This window comes from Pezoporus wallicus, unplaced genomic scaffold (assembly GCF_028554395.1).
Source record: "Pezoporus wallicus isolate ANWC-B61680 ecotype Strahan unplaced genomic scaffold, APGP_CSIRO_Pwel_v1 contig_2393, whole genome shotgun sequence".
Taxonomy (NCBI): domain Eukaryota; kingdom Metazoa; phylum Chordata; class Aves; order Psittaciformes; family Psittacidae; genus Pezoporus; species Pezoporus wallicus.
This window is the reverse complement of record NW_026636903.1, coordinates 2,501-13,278: the sequence shown is the minus strand read 5'-3', so window position 1 is coordinate 13,278 and position 10,778 is coordinate 2,501. Positions and strand designations below refer to the sequence as shown.

The 10,778-nt window shown below is 38.5% G+C and overlaps 1 long non-coding RNA gene across 1 annotated transcript; it reads left to right on the top strand.

Annotated features, from left to right (window-relative positions):
* Positions 1-2,169: 2,169 nt before the first annotated feature.
* LOC130595452 (uncharacterized) lies at positions 2,170-8,722 on the top strand. The gene is made up of 3 exons (XR_008971322.1): positions 2,170-2,305; positions 7,838-7,926; positions 8,401-8,722. It is a non-coding gene; the product is annotated as an uncharacterized LOC130595452 (long non-coding RNA).
* The last annotated feature ends 2,056 nt before the right edge of the window (positions 8,723-10,778 follow it).

The window sequence follows — 10,778 nt, the reverse complement described above, 5'->3', positions numbered from 1 at the left end:
TTAGCTATGCTGTTGGCTGCAACCCAGCAGGCGTGGAGCGGTGGGGACACATGCCATGCCAGACCTTGATGTGAAGGATCAGAGAGCTATACAGCCTGTTATCAGAGAGCCATACAGCAGAAAAAAGGGGCAGGCCCAGGCAGCCTCTAGTTGGCATATGTTGGAAATATAATCTAGCCCAGATCCCCTGCTCAAGTATGGCCACCCAAACCGTATATAAAACATAAAGGGGGAAGATGTGGAGACAGTGTTCTCACAGGAGAATGCATAAGTGGTACATAAACTTTGAATAGTCCTGAAAGATACAGCAAGGCCATGGGAGGCCCGAAGAAGCTTAAGCAAGCAAGATAAGAGGCTGGAATTCACCAAGTTAATGAGAACTGTGGACTGTTGGCAAGCTTTCAAGGTTGAGTTCTCACACCTGTGTTTAACCAATTATATGTTAGTCACTAAGGGTCTTCAAAACATGTATCCAATCATAATATGCCAAATCACTGTAAGTGCTTCAGCCGGGGCCTTGGCTCAACTAAGCAGACTGGGTTGCTGAGTTGATAAGCAGACGATTCTACATCGAAGGCAATTCCTGATTTGTTTTAATGTTGACTCTGTAAGACATGCAACACTGCAGAACCTTTTGTTGTTGGAACAGGGACATGGATGTGAAGAGTTTAATGGAATGTGTTGTATGAGTCTCTCTGATTATGCTAATTCGATGCACACACAGCTGAGAACCCTGGCTAAGCTTACCCAGCAATAGTAAATGAGCAATATCCTAAGAATAACTAGATGGTTGTCTTCACGGGGCATTACAGGTTGAGTCAAGCACTGTTTAAAAGTATTGCACTTATGTATCATTATTAGGTTAATCATCGTAGCTATTAGACTTGCTTATAGTTGTGTGATAAAACAGGTGAACAGAATAACCCATAATGCCTTGCTTGCACAAAGAAAAAGGGGGGAATTGTTGCAGAATGACTCTAAGAGCAGGACCATAGAGTTCTGGAGGACTGTGCAAGCAAGGCAGGGGGTGGCCCCCACAGGTAGCCGGAGACTGGACATGGGAGGAGAATGTGGAGGAAGCTGTGGGGGGCTAACCAATACTGTTGTGCCAAGAAGGAGTGGCTGAATACCACTCCTATATATGTGTGAACTGCGTCACAAATAAAGTAGAAGTTGCTTATCACCCATATTGGGTTGGCCTGTCTGCTTCTCCTCGCCGCTTACAGAGAGTGAGTGAGCGGCTGAGTGGTTCTGAGTTACCAGCTGGGCTATGACAGACTAACAAAGATTAAATGAGTTTCTCATCAGGGAAAAAAAATAATCCTTCTATTAGAAAGGAAATATTGGAATATGTGTGTATTCAGTGCAAGAGAAATACTGTATAATGATTTTTTCAGAGATAACCAGTAAAAATACTTCTCATACCTATGCAGAAAGAAACATGATTGAGTATCACAGAATGTTATTGGGCTTTTCTGTGTGAGTCTATTGAGTAAGTATTTATGTTTCTCTATAGGTTGTATTTGAATGTGGTTTTGTATGGATATATATATGAACTATTTTAAGAAATTACAAAAGAAACGTTATAGCTGTACTTCCTCTGTTAATGAAATGTCTTCTTTGATTTTACTGCTTTTCATCAGTTAAAAAGGGTGATGTTTTAACATGACTACTACCCTGCATGAAACATATCTCATTTACTAACTTCCAAAAATATTTTTTCTTGTAGAAAATTAGTGTTTCCATTTCTGTGCTCGTTACTGTCAAAAATTATGATATTGTTCAATGGAAAATTGTCTTTGAAACTTTTGTTTTCAGATGACCTCCATCGTGTTTTGTTTCAATGAAAAATTCAAGATGTCATGGCACAAGACAAATGTGCACTTATGCAACTGATGTCAAATGTTAGAGGTAACTGAAATAAATTTGTTTTAACTGTGTTGTGACTTGCCTGCCTTTCCCTTTCCAAAGGGAATTGTACTGGAGTCATGTTTTATTGCTTCAGTTACTCTTGATAATAATCCTAATTAGAGTTGTGTTAATTAGATAGAGCAGGTTTGCAGGTGGGGAATACCAGGCTTCCTCTTCTCTAAATTGCTGCGTCACCCGTTTCGCAAAATAAAGAAACTCTGTATGGCCCTGACCAAAAGTTTTTTGATATCTCTGAAAGACTCCACATGATTTCATGGGCATTTAGAGTAGACCATAAATTTCAGTATGTTTTTTGGTAGTAATATCTGCTTTGCATAATAGTGGATATTCAGAATTGTGTGAGAACACCATCCTGAGAAAAATGCTGTTCTAGGTGAGTTATGTTGATGTAAAATCCCTCTAAAACTCCACTAATTGCATCCTTTCTCCCCTGCCACTCAGCCCTGAGGCATCCTTTCTCCCTGCTCATTCTCATCTTTTCACAAGCTAGTGAATAAATTCCTTGGTCTGCAACACATAAGGGATTACACAAAAATCATCTTCAGCGTAGTTTCCCATGGAAGTAGTTATATTTATTATGAATCTTTTAGATAATAAAATCAGTGATTTTATTTTACTAAGGGGGCAGCTTTGTGTAAAGGTGGTGACAGAATTGCAGTGAGATGATTTTCACTGTGTGGGGAGGTAGGGGGACAAAGCTATTCTATGTAAGTCTTTGTATCCCAAGACAAAACATTTTGCAGTTTGTGTTTTCTGCAAAGAAGGCATGTTTAGATCTGTGGTTCATCACATGTTAATTTGCAAACAAGGTAAAGTGTGAGAAAGGATTGCCATCCTGGAGGCGGCTGCATTTCTGATACTTTTGCTTTAAAAGACTTCAGTGACCTAGAAAATCTTAACCCAGCCCCCATCTACATCCAAGCTTCTGTTACGGGCACTTCTCAGATATACCGGGAGAAGTTTCCTGTTATAAAATGGCATTAAAAAGCTAACTTGATTTTCCAAAAATTAACGTGATTAAGCTTTGCAATACTGATTTGTATGGTTTAGTTTCATAATTTTTTTTTTTTTTGTGTATCTGAAATTGCTGCTGCCTAGAAGGCCACACTTTGCAGAATTCATTAGTGTAAAGGCTAAGGATTTAGCGTGGCCTTTAAACTTAAGAAATTGCATTGTTGCTTGCTAGTGTCTGCTGGCAGGACCCAGGTTTTGGCAGTGTGGACTGCATGGTACCAGCAAAGATGTGTTAAAAGGGGTGTGGGGGAAGGAGGAATATCTTACTTTATTGCTAAATACCTGTGACATGATAAAATTCTTCCAATATCCTATAAAGACAGACATATAATATTGAAGATCTGTCCCTGTGCTCTTGTGCTTAGGAACTGAAGTATAGAGCAATCCAAACCCACCATTAACAGATCTTAAATGCAGCTCAAGAAATGTATCTACTGCGGCTATATATGTCTGTATTAGCACACCATGCTGCTTTGATGTTTACAGACCAGCACTTGATAAGCAGTGTGCACTTCTAATTGGTTTATGGCCAACCCTAGTATTGAGTATATCTCTGCTAAGCTAGACAAAGAGTCTTTCCAAATTGTATTTGAAATACTGAAACCTCACAAATAGGGGTACCGCTCCTTCTTTTCTTGCTCCTTAAACCCACTGTTAATGTCTGTTCTTAAAGACACAAGCATGTTGAGGAGTGAATTTGGGATGAGTTTGTCTGAAATTGACACTGCCTTGGTTGTATTGCTTTAGACTTTCTACATTGCAAAGCCCTTTTGTCCTTGTTTGTGCTTTTATGTGGAAGATAATAATTCTGCCTTTATTACACACTTGAAATCGCAAAACACTCTTGTCAGAGGGTACTCAGATCCAAGGAGGGTCTTGTCCCAAGATAGCATTTCTGCCACAATGCAATGTCTTAACAGATGGACTTCTCATTAGATATTCAGGTCACATCCACTGGGACTGTTACCTTTGGATTGAGAATGAAATTCAATTCTGGCTACAGGTAATCACTTCCTCACCAGGGACTCTGTGAGATCAAAGGTCAGAAGTCAAAACTTGTTGGATACTTTTCCTTCTGTACCATTCCTTCTTCCCTCTTGGCTGTTTCAAATACCAACATGGTGGAGACAGTGCTCTCACAGGAGAATGGATATTTGGTACATGAACTCTGAATAATTCCAAAAGATACAGCAAGGCTGTGAGGGGCCCGAGGAAACTTAAGCAAGCAAGATAAGCTGGAATACACAGAGTTATGAGAACTGTGGACTGTTGGCAAGCTTTCAGGGTCAAGTTCTCATAAATGTGCCTGACCAATTAAATGTTAGTTACTAGGGGTTTTAAGGACATATATCCAATCATAATGTGCCAAATCATTGTGAGCAAGTGTAAGCAACAATATATAAGGAATTGATACTTTGTAATAAACAGCTTTTGGCCTGATCATATTGATGTCTGAGTCCATTCTGCGGCAAACAATTCATGCAAATTCAGTTTAATTTATATGCCTTCAAATAAATCAAACATACCAAAAATTTCCAAAGTTCACATAATAACAGGTATTATCACAAAAATAATAACAGGGAATCCTAAATAACAGGGGATAGTGTTAGCATTAGGAAACCTTTATCTTGTGCCTCATTTTACCAAGAACTTTGCTTCGCTTGCATGAGATTTTCTGTTTTTTGCATCCTGTCAAAATATAAATTTTTCATGCCTGGACTCTCTCTTACTTGTGTATTTGTGATGGAGATATTCCTGTGACTACAATGTAAAGCAGGTCTGCCCAGGCTAGCTGCCTTGTGGGTGCTTAAAGTGTAAATCTTACCTGTTTGTCCATCTGTCTGTCTTCGCTCTAAATTTTGCAGCCAGAAACTCACTGTGAGCTATTTATTCAGCTGCTTGAGAAATTTTACAGCTTGCACTGACTTGTCTGATCTGTGGCTAAATTGCTTCTGCTGTCTAAGCAACCCAGTTTAAAGCTAGCTCAGGTAGACCACTACTGCAGAGTAGTCAGAGATGCAGCCACTCAAACATTTCATTTAACAAAATTCTCAACTTATCAATGTGTTAAATCCAGACCTTGATTATTATTGTATACTTACTAAATAGGAGTGATCTCTTAGGGTTAGGTGGATCAAAAGTTTGGGTTTTTATTAAAGGTTCAGTATTGCCTTTTGTAGAGCAAATGTCAAGTCACCCTGTGGATTTCTTTGCAATAGCTATGAAACTACATCTTCTTCAGTGCTTGATACAGACAAAACTAATATAAGCCCCTAGCTGGGGTTGTGTTTATTATTTGCAATGCAAATAATGGATGTTTTTCTATACACCTTATCAGTAGGGTTTTATTAAGTTTTTTCTTGTTCCTCCTCTGTATTATCACCTATCCTTTTCTAGTTACCCTCTCCTCTACCAAGAGGATCTCATTAATCTAACATAGATGTGTTTCAAGGTTAAAGAAATGTAAATGTCTTTAAAGCAGTCTACACTATGTTGCAAGGTGGTCCAGGGAGACACCATTTCCCTGGAAAATGTAGAAGCTTAAAAATAAGCATTAATTTGGCAGAAGCAATAACCTCATTTATTTTATCCTCCACTAAATTTCATTTTGCAGCTGGCTGGTCAGCTGTGGCCTGATGATGCCTGAGAGGCATAGTGCTGTGTGATGAACCATGTTCCCATTTTTTCCTTGAATCTTATTCTCTTTAGAATGCTTTGCTCCTGAGGGACAGAGAAAGGGCTCTTCTTTTGTTTTCAAGTGAATGTGTCTCTCCTTAGACTCCCACAGAAGAACGAGGCATTAAAGAATCTTAACACAGATGTCAAGAAACCTGTAAACCTCCTAATTAGACACCTCTGAAGTGTGAAACAATCAAACAAAAATGGGGCCCTGCCCACCTCTGGGGAGCAAGCAGATAGAGAAGCTGCTGGTTTGATACTTCATTATCACCCAGTGCACTGAATAGGAAAACCCTGATGTCATCCTGTTGCTATAGCAACACCATCCCTGCTTATCTCTGTTTCTCTGGCAGCAATCCTTTACTTTCTACTATAATCACACTCTTTCACTATAAAATTCCTTCACTGTGTTTTATAAATTCATAACTCAGATCAGGTCATTCCTTAGATTCAGACTTGGTATCTTTCTTATGCAGAGAATTACTGGACTTGGTATCATTTCACATTAATTTGGTAGGCTTTGAAACTGGAAAAGAAAACCAAACCATTTAGGAGGCTATCAACAGATCTGGTAATGAAGTTGTCACCCTATAAAATGAAATATCATTTTTCTAGTTTTCATTTAAGTCTGTATGATTTGGATTTCATTTTGGAACTACCCTGGTTTGAAGCTAGAGTTCTGGGAGTCCTTGATAGAGTTTAATGCCTCTGTTCCAATTGCCTGCTCTCCCTAAGCAGATAAAACTTATAGTCTGAAATCACAAGCTATTTAAGGAAAGCAACCAAATGTGATAGTTACGGGCTGAGATTCTGTGAAGGGTTCCAGTGTGTGCAGAATCAATTACAAGATAAAATATGTTACAAATCTAATCCACAGGTCCCCTTGCTCAAAGCAGATCTAATCAAATCAGGTTGCTTAGAAAATTTGTTCGGCTCAGTTTTGAACACCTTCAAGAACAGAGATTCCGTCCTTCTGTGTGCCTGTTGCAGTATTTGACCATTTTTTTAAAAAATGATTTAAAAAAAAGAAGTCTGTTGCTTTGTACGTCTTGTCCTATTGCTTGCTGTGCATCTCCAGGAAGAGTTAACGTCTGTTGGTTTTACATTGTCCTACAAGGTAGTTGTCTCCCTGACCATCATGATGGCTCTAAACTGAACTTATTCCAGTATGTCTTGTATTTCAAAGCCCAAAGCAGCTCTCAGAAGTGCCAAAGAGAGGGGGGAGGAAAACCTTCCTTCAAACTTCTAGCGACACTTTTGTTAACAGCCAGGAATGTATCTAGCTTTCTCTGCTGCAAGGGTGTGTCTTTCTTACTCATATTCAACTTTACATCTATCGGGATACCCAACTTTTTTTCTGCAATGCTACTTCCCTGTCAGTCATTGGTCATATTTTTGAATGGATTTACGAAATTCTAGATGCCTTTGCTTTTGTTGAACCTTAAGGTTCTTGTCATCTTGTTTTTCCAGCCTCCCTGTGTGCCACTAAATAGCAGCCCTGAGCTCCAATGAATTGGCCACTCCCCCTAATTTGTGGTCATCCACATGCTTACTCAGAATGCCCTCTGTAGTCGTCCAGGTTGGTGATGAAGACATTAAACAGATCCCTGAGGGAAGCCATTTGTTACTGGCTGCCAACTGAACAGGCTGTACCCGGCACTTGGAGCCTGGCAGTCCAGACAATTTTCAGCATACCTTATTGTCCATTTACCTAGCTTGAATGTCACCAATTTGGTGATAAGGAGGCAGTATCAAAGACTTTGATAAAGTTTAGATACTAACCATCTTCTGCCCTTGTCTTGGTCACAGTACTTGTCACCTTATTATACTAAGCAATGAATTTGAGCAGATATGATTAACATGCCTAAAGGTCTTGGCTACTCGGGGCAAACAACATAACTCATAACCAGAAGGTGCCAAAACTAGGTTCACTTATTTCTGTCCCCTTCTCTGTTTACTTTTTGGTTACAGTGACGGATCTGGTTCAAGCACTTAGGCAAACCAGACGGGGAAAGAGAAAGTCATTGCTTTGAGTGTCACTAGAGTTAATATCAACTTAGACTCTTCAGAATGAGTTAAAGATTTCTCTTTCTGTGCCTGATAGGTTGATAACAGTATTCTCTAACAGGCGACTCATAGTAATATTGAACTACTGATAATTAACTGAGTTGATAGCTGAAGAGAATGTAAAGAACCTTGATATTGCTGATAGCAGTGACTTTGGTCATCCCTTCCCAAAGATACATTTGATCACAGAGTTCAGAACAATGACCTTTGTTAACCTTCATGTGAGTCTTTCATGTAAGTATTCCTGTTCATTTCAATAAAGATTTATCACTCGGTATTCTACAAGTAGAATTACAATCTGCATTGTGTTGTGTATCTACAGAGACCAACATGTTTATGTTCCTGTAGTAACAGCACAATATTAATCATTGGAGAAGTAAAATGACTATTCCTAAAACTCTTTTGTCACAGCTTTTACATACAGCTCTTTTCAGATTTATTTATTGATGGATACTGTGTATTTATGTGTTGTGTCAACACTGGAGCAATTTATCATTTAACACACTGCACAGAAAAGTAATATGCTCTCTCCATATTAGGTAATCTTTGAAACCCTTGTATGTAATAGAATGTGCATATTATAAATATATAAAGACAAATGACCTTCAAAATGGATTACTTCCTCTTAGGCAAAGTAACTACTTTGTGTTTTCTGTTATTGCTGTCTGATGCTTCAATATTCTGTCATTGCCTGTACAATTGTTATAGACTGCATGATGGTATGAAGAAGAAGACAGAGAATCACAGAATCATGGAAGCATATAGGTTGGAGAAGACATGTAAGATCAAGTCCATCTGAAAACCTAACCCTGCCAAGTCCACCACTAAGCCTTGTCTTTTAAGTGCCACATCTACACACCTTTTAATACCTCCAAGGATTGTGACTCAATCCCTTTGCCAGGCAGCCTGTTCCAATGCTTGATAACCCTTTTGGTGAATAACTTGTTTCGTAATATCCAGTCTAAGTCTTCCCTGGTGCAACTTGAGGCCATTTCCTCTTGTCTAATCACCTGTTACCTGGGACAAGAAACTGACACCCACCTCACTACAACCTCCTTCCAGGTAGTTGTAGAGACTGGTAAGGTCTCCCCTGAGCTCCCTTTTCGCCAGGCTAAACAAGTCCAGTTCCCTTAGCAGCTCTTCATAAGACTTGTGCTCTAGATACTTCATCAGCTTCACTGCCTTTCTTTAGCCATGTTACAGCACCTCCATATCTCTCTCATTGTCAGGGGCTCCGAACTGAACACAGGACTTGTGGTGCAGCATCAGTAGTGCCAAGTACAGGCACTTTCCTGGTCCTGCTGACCACACCACTGCTGGTACAAGAATCAATGAAAGGCAGTTGCTTTTATTATTTTTTTTTAATAGGTGTTTACTGTCAGTGTATTTCTAAGTGATTATATCAGGGAATTTAAGTACACTAAAACTTCTCTTTAAATTTAAATAGCTAAGTAGCAGTTGATGTTCCATATAAATAAAGAAAACCTTCTTTATACTCTTTGTCTATAAAGTCATTATAAGTGTTTGAACTCACTCAGCTACTAATTGGAGAGACTGGTATTATTTTTAAGTTCCTCTTTATTCCTGCACAAGGGGAAGGGCTGCGCTTGATGCTCCCTGGTGGAGGTCCTCCTGCAGCAGGTGGCTGAGCTGCAGGATGCTATTAATAGGCTGCAAGATGTCAGGAAGCTGAGAGGAAGCAGGAATGCTTGCTCCAGGCCCAAACCATGCAGGGGCCTCAAGCTTCTCCTCTAGCTCATGAAGGAAAGAAGGAGGCTGTTAACCCAGGAAGCTGTGATTTGATAGTTGCAGTTGACTGCAATTAGATCCCTGATGTGCACTTGCCATAATTCACAGTGATTTTCATCATCATCAGTGCTTCTCAGTATCTATTCTGTTAGTTCCTATTTTATTTTAGATTGAACTGGATGGTAAAGAATTTGGTTTTGGGGTATTTTTTCCTTCTCCCAAGTGGATGTCAACTGCCACCATTTCATCGTGATCAACCTTTGTTTGCCATGGAAGGAGAAAACAGAGGGAAGAATCCATCGTGGTCTGCAATAGAAGGGGTGTTTGTGATGTGTGTATGCATTTTTCTTAAGGTACTTGTTGTACAGATTTTAAAGATGACATAACGAATGTGCCCACTCTCTATTTTTTCTATGAAATATTTAAAGACAAGCACTTTACATAAGGTCTGTTGTGGAGTATGTTATGCCTCCGTAAAGCTTCTTTTAATTTTGCGTTCATGAAAGAAGTGTCTCTGTGGTAACTGTTAAATGATGCTGAGAAAATAACTTTGCTATAAAAGAGGGCTGTCCTGGGCTAAACTGGTATTGAGAGGTCTGAAGTGGGCTAAAATGCACTGGAGTGGGCTAAAATGTTCTTGGGTGGGCTTAATTGCACTGGACTGAGCTAAACAAGGCTGGACTAGTCTCAATTGGGCCAAAGTAGGCTTAACTGGGGTAAACGAGGCTGAGCTATACTGGGCTAAACGGGGCTGAACAACTCTAAACTGGCTGTACTGGGATAAACTGGGCTGGACTGGGCTGAACCGGGCCGAAGTGGCCTGAAGTGGACCAAAGTGGTCTAACCTCTCCTGAAGTGGGCTACAGTGGGCTGAACAGTACTGAACTGGGCTAGAGAGGTTAACCTGGGCTAAAGCGGGCCTCACTGGGTTGGACAGATATGAGCTTGCCTAAATTGGTCAGGGTTATCGGCTAGGATTAGCATTAAAATTAAAATTAAAATTAAAATTAAAATTAAAATTAAAATTAAAATTAAAATTAAAATTAAAATTAAAATTAAAATTAAAATTAAAATTAAAATTAAAATTAAAATTAAAATTAAAATTAAAATTAAAATTAAAATTAAAATTAAAAAAAATTAAAATTAAAATTAAAATTAAAATTAAAATTAAAATTAAAATTAAAATTAAAATTAAAATTAAAATTAAAATTAAAATTAAAAAATTAAAATTAAAATTAAAATTAAAATTAAAATTAAAATTAAAATTAAAATTAAAATTAAAATTAAAATTAAAATTAAAATTAAAATTAAAATTAAAATTAAAATTAAAATTAAAA